This window comes from Zosterops lateralis (assembly GCF_965231275.1).
Source record: "Zosterops lateralis genome assembly, chromosome: 3".
Lineage (NCBI taxonomy): Eukaryota > Metazoa > Chordata > Aves > Passeriformes > Zosteropidae > Zosterops > Zosterops lateralis.
The window spans coordinates 66483312-66494530 of NC_139764.1; the positions used below are offsets into that span (position 1 = coordinate 66483312).

The 11219-nt window shown below is 38.6% G+C and overlaps 1 long non-coding RNA gene across 2 annotated transcripts in view; it reads right to left on the minus strand.

Annotated features, from left to right (window-relative positions):
• Positions 1 to 3274, minus strand: part of LOC310907677 — a 37965-nt gene extending 34691 nt beyond the window's left edge. For both annotated transcript variants that reach the window (XR_014589685.1, XR_014589686.1), the window contains exons 1-2: positions 3175 to 3274; positions 2260 to 2349 (exon numbers count right to left, since the gene is read on the minus strand). This is a non-coding gene — a long non-coding RNA (uncharacterized lncRNA). The remainder of the gene's footprint in view (positions 1 to 2259; positions 2350 to 3174) is intronic.
• Between the last annotated feature and the right edge of the window lie 7945 nt (positions 3275 to 11219).

An 11219-nucleotide genomic window follows, 5' to 3' on the forward strand; every position in this document is an offset into this window, starting at 1 on the left:
GTAGCAAATTTCAAGGCCAAAATAAAGCCTAAAATTGTTTTGGAAGAGGCTCTTTGTAATTGTCACACAAACGAAAACTCCTGCTGTAAATAGATACATTATCTGTAAATAAAATATACAACAATTACCACTCTGTAACGACAAAGTTCCTCTTTTGTGTTGCTGTTCCTGAGAGAAAATTGCTGATTTGTTTTCCTACATCTGATGCAAAAGCCAGACACTAATCTTTCTAATTTAGTTACATTTCCAGTGGGAAAAGAGGCCATTCACTAATTCTATTGCACTAGTATGCTGAATATGTAATATCCATATCACAGACACAATAATCCACATAGCAAACGAAGTGAATACATCCAAAGTGTCTTCAGTGCCTCCAGAAATTCATGGAACTACTGAAAAGACATTGTATTGTGGAAAACACTATATAATGCACAGTACTGTGTATTTATTTTGTGCAGTTAAGGTGGGTAACTAGGAATTCCCTAGTCAAATAGAAAATTCAAGTTTTCAAGAAAAATATAACTTAAGGAATTTCATGTCAGCCAACAATAAGAACTTTTGTTTTGGCCATTTTTCTTGTCTCACTCCTATGTAGTGTAGGCTGGTTTTAAATGAAAGTGAAAGGTACTTCAAAATCTGTACTTGTTAAATTGTATATTGAAAATAAGGATGTCAGCATTTTCCAACTAAAACTGCTTGTTACCCTGTCAAGTTTCAACACACTTAATGACCTTATATTCTTTTTCTCTTACAGCTAAAATTGCCTATTAATTTGTCTTTCAAATGTTATTCTAAACTAAAATTTTATTTTCAATTATATTTTTTGTTTAGCCCCAGAATTGCCTAACTATGCAAATGAAACTCCACGCTTCAAGCTGGGTTTTCTCACATCTGAAACAGGAAATTTCTTGCAACAAAAATTACATATTTGTACTTTAAGGTGGATGTATTTTGTTTTAATTGTTACTGACAACCTGGAAAAAATACTTATAGACTATTGGAATTTGTGTGAGTGAAGTTGAGGAAAAGGATATTACTGCATCAGATCAAACAGACATAAGTCTTTAATAGCATTCTATTGATTTAGTGGTAGGGAAATAAAATCCTTTTACAGATTAATTCCATTTTGCACTTTTTGTAAAGAAATTATCTTCTGTCTTTAGACATTTTTATAACTCTTGTTTGTACACCTCTGTCAGCAATATTTTATGTTGGGAAGGTGGCAGAAAGATGTGACAGGTGATGATATGAGCAAGAAAAGCAAAAGCAAAAATTTGTAAAAATCCAAATTGCCTTTACCTGTCTATTGAAAGTGATTTGGAATATGGATCTGAACTCACTGCTCGTGCATATTTTGTGATCTCAGAATAATTAAGAAACCCTGAACAAATAGGAATTGTTTGATTAACAGGGACTTATTAATATTTCAGCTTTGATAACTGGGATGAAATAAAATCCCTTGTCCAGCATAGCTAGTTTGTGGGAGTTGATTCCTCAGACTCCAGAATATCCACCCTGTCTATCAGCCAGACATTTTGTAGTCTGTATTCTGTTCCAATTCTACAGCAACAGGCATGCATGTCCTGTTTATTGCAGGCCATGAGGGAATATGAAGTTTGACAACAAACTTCTAGAAGACTAAAAGGTAAAGGAGAGGACAGAGAAACTGAAAATTATTGTGTTGATTTAATATTGAAGAGCAGCATGCAATTAGAACATGTTGTTCAAATACAGCATTTGGGTGAGGCATTTAACATTCTTTGCAAAGGGTCTGGGGAGGAGAAATCTTTTTCAGAATAAAAGTATGACAGTTAACTATTCTCTTTGCTAGGCTTCTTTTGCTTTAAAAAAATATTATATCCTGGAGATTTTAGTATGGGAAGATCTTCCATATGACAGAAGCTGAAGAGCTCAATATAAGCTCAATATAAGTTGTGGTGAATTGAATTCTTCAACCTGTCAATGTGACCTGTGACCATGCAGCACTCCCTTAGTTCTCAGTGCAGTGGACTACGATATTTTGTTGCATCTGTAATTTCATAACTTTTAATGTGCAATTGTACTTCATGCATCCAGCAAATTGCTCTGCACAGCACAGAACATGTGGCCTGATCTCTCATATTGTAAGATTGCCTAGCAAGGTAAGTGAAAAATGAACAGTTTGGGAAAAACTAGGTAGTGTCACTTCACTGCCCTGATCATAACTGAGAAAAAGGTTTGCAGTCTACTACCCTTTTTTTCCAGTCTCTGAACACATACCTCTATGCTCAGCAGTCCCCAAAGTTCACTGAAGCAGTGGTGCTTGTGCTGATTTCATTTGATTCCTTCTGCAAGATTACCTTAGAACATCTGGTAAAAATTAGACAAAGAGATTAATTACAGTCCTGTTTTCAGTTAATTATTTGAAGCCTTTGCTCTCAGTTGTCTATTGCAGAGGAAAGGCATAAATATCTGACAGGAATAGAGATTCTAGCTAGGGATTGTGCAGCCAGTGTCAAACCTAATAAGACTTCAAGGACTCCAGGTCCATAATTTGGGATGATGGTAGTGCTGCTGCTGCACCGCAGCTGAGAACAGTGCTTGTCCAATAAAGGGAAGCTCTCTAATCCAAAGAAATGTGTCACACACTTGCAGTTTTAATGGAAATGAAATCAGCCTGACCACAACTATATTTCCTCTGTATTATGCTGTGCAAAATTATTGGTGGTCTACAAAGACAGCAATGGACTACTTAAAATGCTCAGGCATGAATAGCTTCCTGGTTTTTAACTCATCAATGCTGCAATTTTTCCTCTTACTATGTGAGAGCCACTAGCTACAGTGGGGCTGATTTAGCAGAGCAAATAGAAAAGTAAACATGCTATTTTCTTTGACACCTCGCAGCCGTCAGGCTGTACTTAATAGGGGTGGGCAGATATTACTGTCGCTCTGTCTAATGGACAACAAGAACCATGAAGTAAAATCTGTGGCCAGGGCTGCCACCTGCATGGTCCTGTCACACTTCTGAGACTGTGCTACACCTGACTTCATGTAAGGAAGGGACACCATTGCTTTTTTTGCAGTTAATTAAAATTAATATCAAGAGTGGCAAGAAAAGCTTTTAACATCCAGCCTGCCTGGCAAGTCAGGTGTTTTGAAAGAGGATACAAGACTGATGATGAGTCAAAGTCTTACCTCGAGCAAAGCCTCTTGTCAGACCTTCAGGTAGGAGCTGTCAGGAGTTCCTGGTGCACTCAGAGGGCAGACTGTCTTTCAGGAGAGACTGCTCCCTCAGAGTACTTGTGGGCAGCACTTTCTGCCCCAATAACTTTTAGGTTTCACTTAATTCTGTCGTCCTTGTCACTTGAGACTTCAGCTGACTGTAGTCAGACACCCTTTCTGACATTCAACTGCTAGGCTAAATGTATGCATATGTATATATATTTTCACACACACATATATATAACATTATGTTCAACTGCCCTATATTTAAGGAGCAGTTTCTGAGGATATTTATACAAAACATGAGGATATATTAGGTCTCACCATTGCTTTCCTTGATTTTCACTTAATAAAGAAAGCTTTGTTTATGCTTTCAGCTATAAACTGTCTGTTGCCAAAATTGCAATGTCCTGCCTGTGTTTGCACAGAGCCTGAAATCAGAAGTGAGTTCTTCTCACCTCCTCCAGATGTCCTTCACCCCTGAATGTATCCTGAGAAAGAGAAAACTGTAGCCATAACAGAAAAAAAAAAAAATAAAAATCATTATTTTCTTTTGTATTCAAGCTGAAGGAAAAAAAGAAAAACAAAAAAAACCCTGAGTCTGGAATGCTAGGTACTAAGGCTGGGGAAGGTGCAGTTGACATGATTTGAAGCTGGAGTTTCAATTTCAAAACATTGGCAACTGAGAGCTTAAATGAAGATGATCAAGAGCTGTCAGGAAAGGGCCAGTTCCCTTCTGGAAGAAATTATAGCAGCTTCTAGGCCTACAGTGTTACCTGACTTTCAAAGCAGAAAATCTGACATGTAGTCATGACACGTAGACACAAATGGGAATCCAGTAAAAGCAAAGGTAAGAATTCTGAAATCCTCCATATACTTCCCTGTTCCTAGGAAATTCATTTACAAAAAGTATTACAATGCCAAGTACACTTATTTCTGTTCACCCATTCCATGTAAGTAAAAGAAATGAGGCACATAATAGATGTTGAGCTTTTACCCATATTTTTTTTCCACTTGAACCTTTTTATACTTGCATGCATAGTTTTTCTATACAGTGATTGTACAATTATATAACATACACACACACACATATATATATATATATACATATATGCATGACTAGATGGATGTTGACTTAAACGTGCTTAGGCTATTTGCTGCTGCATTTTCCTGTTTCATTTCAGAATGATGAGCTGCATTTCAGAATATCTTACTAATGTATACTGGCCAAGCATGAAAGCATTGCACTATAAGATAATTATAATCATTACGAGTTCCCAGTTCCCTTAGATGGCTAATATTTTTTCTGATTTTAGAAAATATTCTGATTCATAATGAGACCTCTTAGCACTCTTGGGAGTCAGATAAAAATGAATACAGCCATTTAATTAACTACTTTTTTTACAAAGAACAAAGATTTTATATTTTTTCTGTGTTACAGTGGACTTTAGTTCTCTTACAATGTGTCATGCCATTTAATCAGATGATCAGGCATCCCACCTACAGCTATCAGGAACATTTTGAAACTGAACTACTTTGCAGCTGCAAACTGTGGACTACTGAAGGAATGATCTCCATTACAAGAACTTTGCTGGATTTTTTACATCTGTTTGATCATATCTGTTCCTGTGCCAAAGCTGATCATGATGTTGCCATCTGAAGGTCATATGGCTGTGTTTGAATTAAATAAACAGCAATTTTTTTTTCCTTAACATAAGCATCTCATCTACACCAAGATGAATGTTGTAGTGTCTGTCCTGGGTGTGCTATGGCTCAGCTGATCCGCCTCCATTCTTGGACAGGAAATGAGAACAAGGAGAGAGAAAGTAACAAACATTTATTCACCTCTCTGTAGGCTTATTGACTCAAAATAAATAGCATTTGATCTTTCTCTGAGACAACATGGAAATTAAGACACATGATAATCTTTCTTGTGCCTTCGCCTTGAGATGCTCACAACCACTACTCACAGCACACTTTGACTCCCTTTTCTTTCCATAAAAAGCCAGTCATAAAACTCATAAACCTGTCATCTCAGCTCATGTGGTAGTTAACATAAGCATCTAACTCATTAGGGCCTTTTTTCCCCTATTTTTTGCTCTTTTTCTTGGGACAGTGGACAGTTGCACAGATTTTACAGGAGAGAGCACAAATGTCTTGGGGAGATGACTTCTGTGCTCTGAGCATGTGCAAAGGCACTGACAGGGATGGAGCAGCCTTCCTCTCTGCCTGCTCATCCCTCTGCCTGCACCCAGGGCACTCAGCATCATGCTGGGCCAGGCTCTGGCAAGGCAGCAAGGAATCCAGCTCATTCAGAGAAGGCGGCTCTGCTTGCACTAGTGTGGAAGTAAAATGTTGGATTTTGGGGATACAAAATCAGACCCACAGACAGTGCATTGATAGCATGTATAGTGTACAGCCTTTTTATGATTGTAGAGTGATATTTTTTCATGGATGCTGGCTAGATGAGATTTACATCAGGTCATGAAAAAAATGCAGATTTATATCCTTCTGCAGGCAACTTCTCAGCTGTATCACAGGCTGTACAGGCTGAAAAGCTGGGAAATTCAGGGTGTTAGACTGTACCAATTCAGTCTGTTGACAGTTGAGGAAAGGACCTTCCCATTTTACAAAGAGACTGGTAATTAAAGCAGAGCAATCAGAGAGCAAAGGGAGGATGTATTCCAAGTGACACTGTAGTAGAGATGTTACAATCTGAAAAATGTAAACTGCCTAGGAGAAAAAGAAATACTAGAAAACTGACAGAGAATAGTCTGAGGGGAAAAATATCTGCTTTGGAGAATAAGAGCCAGGGAACCTTCTAAGATAGAACAGATAAGATTTTAAGACAAACATCCCTGCTTCCTTTTCACTCTACTTGTTCAGGCTGTTGGATGACATGCTGTCTTCCTCACCTGTCCACAATTTCATATGTTGGCAACTGACTAAGAAATACATGGTGTTGGTTTGTGTGCATTTCTTGCCGTGTTTTCTTTCCAAGCCCTTCATGTAAATCTGGAAATTCCACAGTTATGGGGAAGATAAGGTTAACAAAAAAGAGAGATTCCTGCCACTATGGGCTGATGCTTCTTCACAGCAACCTCTGTGTTTACTGGACGTAGGCACTAACATATCATACTGTACTGGTGTCCTTTTCCCCAGCACATACCACTGGGGCAGCTTGAGTGGCATCTGTAATTCTAATTCAGGTCCATCACAGAAGAGTTTGACCAATTGTGCTTGTATTTGTTCAAAGAATAACATTCCCTAAAACAGTCTATGGAAAATATTTTAATCACTCTATCAAGTTAATACTACTGGAAATTCATTTAAAGAAAGGAAATACCATGTACAAAATGTATTAGATGAAGTTTTCTGGCTCGTGTCTTTCAGGAAGTAAATTCTAGCCTTTAAAGCCTATGACTCCATGAAGATGGAATGATTCTCTTTCATGACAGCACACATTCTTACAATCATCACAAATGCCTGGCTTTTATATTTACAATTTCCTGAGAACTTGCTGTTCAGTAGTGGAATCTCTGCAGATAACCTCTAAGTGAACACAACTCAATTTTACTTTCGAGCTTATCAGATAGTTTTTAACAGAACTTTCTACTTCTCATCTCATCATGCACAGCTTTCACTTCATGGGATCACACATGCCTCAAAACAGGGCTTTAGAATTTTTAAAAGAAAGATAGAAAAATCAAACAACAGTCACAACAAATCCCAGCATTTCTTTCTTAATGAAATATTGCCCATAATTCTAAAACTGTGATATTCCCATCTCCATAACAGAAAGCTGAACTTCTGGACCATTTCTATTTTTGGAATAAAGGTTCTGACCCTGTGAGGTGCTGAAGTTTGCAAGGGGAAAAAAAAGTTTCATCGTACTCTGTAGAACTTGAGAGTAGTTGATGACTTTCAGAAAGTATTTTGCAGTATGAAATATTGAGTGCATATCTTCAGAAAAAATGATGAAGATAAGATGATAGAATAGTTTTCTTGTATGTTGAGTTTATTTAGAAGCTTAATTTAATTTTGACTTGATTCACTTTAACTTTATGTGTCATATATGTGTTTGATCCCTGTTATCTAGTAAATTACAGCATTTTTGCTACCTGTCTTCTTTGAACTGACATCCTCTCCAGCCCACTATTAAAAATTTCAAATGAAGTAAGAAACCACTTTTTCTTGCTTTGCAGAGGTGTCAAGGAAACTTTCCTGTCTGACCATCTAGGAGCAGCTCTGGGCAGTCACACAGCACCACCTGAGACAGGACCAAAGGCCCTTCACAGCAGGGAGCCTACAGGAGCCCTGTTGGACTCCCTATCCTCACTAAACTCACATGGCCAGACAAGATTTCACTACTGGTTTAACCCTTGGTTTCCCATAGCAGAGTCTCAGACATCACAATACTAAAAATTATTTTAATCATCACGCAATAACATAATAGCTCAAGCTGAGTGCAAGAAAGTTTCCTTAACCGAGGTATCATTTTCATCAGTAGTTTTTGAATCCTTGAATCCACCAATCTTCTAGGAAAACTCTTTATTGAGATGAGAATTCAGGTTTATATGCTTCTTGAAACAGTATGATCTACCATGGCAGAAAAGTGGGATGATAACGGATTGTCACTGAGGGGCATGTAATTTCCTCATATATGACCACTGTATAGAAATATTAATAAAGTAAGGCATCCTTTAGCATAAATTTTAGAAGTCTGAAATGGCAGTAGCAACACAGTACAGAGCTACTGAGTGACTGGTCTTTCCATTTTACCTGGCCAGCTGCAGACATACAAGAGCTAGGTCACTGCAAATATCTTCAGCCTTTGCGATACAGGGATTTACCACAATCCTAAGGACTGAAGCATTATTTGAAACTGTTATTAATTTATGTTGTGAATTTCTTCTGTGCTGGTGTTAGGTAGATTTTTTTCCTGAAGAAAATACCAAGTTGGTCATTACACATTTCACTCTTGTGTAAGATGTCATATGTTCCAGCACTTTTGCTCAGGTTATTTTTTATTGCTCTTTTTTGCTTTTCCTTTACAAAGGAAAGAGTGGTGAGATTCCGACATTATATGAAAATGTTCAAGACAGTCCCTTGGTGGGAGTGGATTTCTCAATCCCCTCCTCCTACACAATCGCAATAAGAATGAAATGTCAGATAGATGGCAGAACATGAATCAGGAAGAGTTCTGGGGTGGCAGAGCAGGCTTTGCTACACTATTCCAAACTCTATTTGGAGAGCAAACTGAATCCCTGTTCCATCTATTCATCTACCTGGAGAAGCCATATCTTGTCAAGCCAATTGCATAAAGGTAATCAGCCCCGAAACTAGGCAATAAAATATTTTAAACATTAAATATATTAATATGGTCAGGAAGGGAATCTATTTTGCTGAAGTTCTCTTTTCCTGTCTTTTCATGCTCTATTAACATCCTATGATCTTCCTTTCCAAAATCCTTTAGTTTTCTGGAACATGTCCAGCCTGGGACAAATCTATTTAAAACCAAAATTTTAACTGTGAATTTCATTGGGGTTTTGGCTAAATGGGTGCTTGTTGATGAAAATGTTGAAATTTCCCTCTGGAAATTTACTCTGAATTCTGGCAAGTGTAAGATTTTTGTCTGTTAGCACCGACAAACAGAACTTGGCAGTCTTGCAGAGCTCCAACGCAACATGTGAGCATATTCTGGAATGTGTGGAGGTGAGAGGCTGAATCTTTGCAGGCTAAAGTTCCTGTTGTGAATGTGAGAGGGAAGGGAAGGGAAGGGAAGGGAAGGGAAGGGAAGGGAAGGGAAGGGAAGGGAAGGGAAGGGAAGGGAAGGGAAGGGAAGGGAAGGGAAGGGAAGGGAAGGGAAGGGAAGGGAAGGGAAGGGAAGGGAAGGGAAGGGAAGGGAAGGGAAGGGAAGGGAAGGGAAGGGAAGGGAAGGGAAGGGAAGGTTCATTCACATTCATATGGCATAGAATTTGCCATAGAATCTATGCAGCACTGCTTAAACGGTAGATAATCAAAGGATTAGTGTCCTGAAACAAAACATTGATACAAAATGCCAGCAAAAACAATGCCAGAATTGGACAAATTTGATTGTTGAATATGCATCTACTGGCTGGTCATCAAAATAATGTGCCTGGGAATAATAAGGCATACTTGAGGTTCAAGTGCTTCCAGAACCGTTGAGGGAAGCTCAGTGTGTGAGGCTGACAGGAAGGAAAGTGACCTGGGTGGCTGCTGTGTTACAAATGCCACCCAGCACACTGGGTTTGGGCTACTTCTGCAGCAGCTGTTTCTGTGGTCTGGCCTCTGTCCTTCCCTCTCACATAAAATTAAGAGTATGCTGTAGCTGACACCTTGTGCATATTAACAGGTAATATCATACAGGGAGCACAAATTCTTACCATGCCAGAGGGTTGTGCTGTAATTTTGTGGTCAAAAGCCAGACATCTATAACATAGTGAAGCTAAATCAGAAATACATGTGACGTTTTCCAATACTCTGCTTCTCTTGATCTTGTTTGTCACATCTCACCATATCTAAATATAACTTCGTATTTTCAACCTTTTTTCACAGAATCTTGTTTATTAAAGGAAGAGGTGAAATGTTTTTAAGAACAGAAGAACTTAAGAAATCTCTACAGGAGGTGATTTGCGTCTCTCTTGCACAATGCTGTCTCCAGCAGTGCTGTTGAGCATTCCATAGGAGCCTGGTTGCTCCCTGAGATCTGCTGCTTGACACTCCCTCAGCATCCATGTTTGCTGTGTTAAGGAGCATATTCCCCTGCTTCATCCCTTTAATGTCCGTGCTGAAGGCCCCTATTTGAATGTACTTGTCCTGCCTGTCTGTCTCACCCACCTGTGGCAGATCTCACACCCGGAGGTTCCCTGCCCACAGTAGGAAGAGGGACTGCCCTTGCTTCTCTCAGTTCCCTTGTGCTGTGAAAGCACCTACCAGGTTTTAGCTTGTGAGGCTCATCAACCACCTTCACACCTTCGAAACATGTGCCATAACCTTCTTCATCTGTCTCATCTCCAAACTTGAAAAATCCCTGTTTACTCTCAGAAAAAAAGCAGAACCCAAACAAAAAGAAAAATACAAACCCCAAGCCCAACCCAAGCTCCCCTACAAAACCCAGAAACAATAGTCTTTTACGCCTGTTCTAAGTGGCACTTATCTCACAGTGCTTTTAGAAATGTGCAATTTCCTTGATTTCATGTAGCAACAGCTGGTTTTGTCTTGTCTAAAAGATAGAATTTCAGAGCTATTCTTTTCACCAAGATAATTAGCTAAATAGTTATATCTGTAATTCAGCAGCAGCTTTAATTTCTTTTAGAAACATGCAGTATCTCTTCGGGCATTCTCTTCATTTCATCCTAAAAAGTTAATAGTGTCATGTTACATTAGGAAAAATATGGTGCAATTATTGACAAAGACTTCATAAGAGAGGATGATAACAAGAATACCTGGGGGAAATTTCTCTTTCTCTAAGGAGAGAGACATAAGACAATAAAATCAATGTGATATTCATTGGAATAAAATGCAAGAATTTGTTGCAACAGAGTCTGATTCTCATCAGAGTCTTCTTTCCTTTGTTTAAGATGGAAGACCGCTTAGAGGAAAAGCTGGATAAGATACTGGCTCTGGCCAGAATCTGTGTAAAAAAAACCCCAAAACTTCTAATCAGCTACAGATTTTCTACTTCATTCTCTGGAGCTGAGTGGGGGATTATAGATTAAGCCTGTTGTGTCCCTATAGTTTTGTGAAAATGAATCTTTCTTTTTAGTGTAGCTTTCCAGGATATATATGTATGCATTATGCTTGGGAGGGGTGGAAGTAAAAATGCTTTTGCAGCTCTTAACAAATGTTAGGGGGAGAGTTTCCACTTGTACTGATTCAGCATTTAATGTCTTCACAGTTAAGTAATCCTCAGGAAAACTTGTGAAGGAGGGAGTTAAGTGTTGCAATACTGACTTTACAGATGGAGAAGCTCAGGATGTAGGTAATCAAGGAAA